Consider the following 2309-nt stretch of genomic DNA (forward strand, 5'->3'; position numbering starts at 1 on the left):
ATCTAGCTAAGCTTAAGCTAGTCTGTCTCTATATAGATTCTAGCTAACTTCTTACTAGAACTATTCTCATTGCCTTTACTGCTGTCTTTATTGCCTTTAAACTAATTTAAAACTTATTATCTATATATATATACTTTATATCTACTCTATATTAAGCCTAACTCTAGAGTATTACTAATTATTATTAGTAGCTATTATTATATCTACTTTTTAATTTACTAATATAGAAAAAGTTATAGTAAGTTTAAGCTAGCGCTAGCTTGTTCTCTGCTTAATAGCTAACTTCTATAAAGACTTTTAGTGCCTTTAAAGGCAAAATAATAACTAAGTCTTAGTTCTAAAAAGTTACTAGTAAGTTAGTATATATCTTCTTCTCTACCTTTATTCTAGCTCTAACTTTATTTTTAGCTTAGTTCTATCTATAAAGTTATATATATTTTATATATTACTTAAATCTCTACTACTGCTACTACTACTAGCTTAAGGCTAGATAGGCTCTAAGCTTATTTATACTAAAAGATTATTAAGTTAAAGACTATATTATGCTTTAACTATTATATCTATAATAATTATTATATTTCTATAAGTTATTCTATCTCTACTTCTTCTCTAGCTTTAACTAGGCTATAGTATAATATAATATTAAAGATATATTTTATTTTTCTATGCCTCTAGAAGAAGCTAGAGAATATAGCTAAAAAGCTGCTTTTCTATATCTTAGTAAGTAGTCTACTTTATCTCTAGCTTAATATTGCTAACTAGCTGCCTTAGTTTACTTCTTAATTTTTTAAGAATCTTAAGGCCTTAAAGAAGGCTAATAATTAAAAGAGAAAGAGGTAGGCTTAGTTTAGCTTAGTATTAGCTAGAGGTTTAAATAATAGTGCAGACTACTATAAGGAGATTCTAGAGCAGCTAGAGGAGATTATAGTATTAGTAGCTACTATAGCTAAGTCTAGAGTAAAGGCTGTCTAGATTCTAAATAAGTATAAAGGCTACTTATTAATTATAAAGGTTGCGCTTTAGACTATAAGCGCTTATACTTTTATACTAGAGCAAGAGAGTAATATAAATAGGTCTAGCTTAAGAAAGTATGCCTAGAGGGGCTGTAATTCTACTTAAAGTTAGAGGGGGAAATATAAGTAAGAAGGCAGAGAGCAGCCTAAGATTAAGCTGCCTCTAGTAGTATTACTAGTTGCTATGCTATAAGCCTAGTATTTTTCTGTTTTTCTATAGTAATAAACTTAATAACTTTTAGTTTCTCTATTATTATAACAGCAGGCTAGTATTCTACTAGTATTACTATAACTCTACCTTTAGCATCTAGTTAAGCAGTCTTACTTTCTACTCTTTAGCTAATTTTACTGCTAGTTAGTAATAAGTTATTTAGCTTATATTAATAAACTACTAAGTTAGCCTTACTACTAGCTTAGAGCAGGCTAGAGCCTATTTAACCTCCTTATTATTCTGCAGCTAATTTAGTAGTTTTATGTTTATATAGAGTAGGCATAATAAAATAATATAGTATATATTTTTCTCCTTAGTTCTATACTAATATAAAGGCAACTCTATACTAAGTATCTACTTATAGTAGAGAAACTTATTTAGTTCTATCTTGCCTATTTATAGCTAGATTAATATAGTAGTCTTATACTTATATAGGCCTTTATATAGCTAGGTTATTTATTTTAGTATGCCTAGTAGAGGTATATTCTCTATTACCTTCTAGCTATACTACTAGCAGGCTAGCTTTATATTTTAGTGCTAGTTATTCTATCTCTATTACTATTCTTACTGCATTATAGCCTTAGTAGCTCTAGCTAAGCTCTAGGCCTATATTTACTACTAGTCTTTTTTATTTAGTTTTTATTAGAGCTTCTTCTTTTTCTTAAGAACTCTTACTACTATACTATAAGTAGTCTAGATTTAACTTATTATACTTATCTTCTTTAATTAATCTTTAAATTTATACTTGAAGTATTTAAGATAGAAGTCTAGTAGAAAGACTGCTACTTCTACCTTTAAGTATAAAATTAATATAGCTTTATATACTTTAGTAATAGCTTAGAGGCACTATAATTACTCTACTATAAGTTATTTAGCAACCTCTCTAGGCTTACTTTAGACTTAAGTAGGTATATAAAATATATCTATACTATAGGCAATAACACTCTAGACTACTACTATATAAAGAGCTCTTCTGCTAAAGTATATACTACTCTAAGCTAAGGCTAAGAGTATAGTAAAAGTAAGCTACTATATAGCTAACTTCTTCTTTATTTAAGCTTTATAATAGTTCTACTTTAGCTTTC

Source organism: Metarhizium album (assembly GCF_000804445.1).
Source record: "Metarhizium album ARSEF 1941 chromosome Unknown scaffold_31, whole genome shotgun sequence".
Classification (NCBI taxonomy): domain Eukaryota; kingdom Fungi; phylum Ascomycota; class Sordariomycetes; order Hypocreales; family Clavicipitaceae; genus Metarhizium; species Metarhizium album.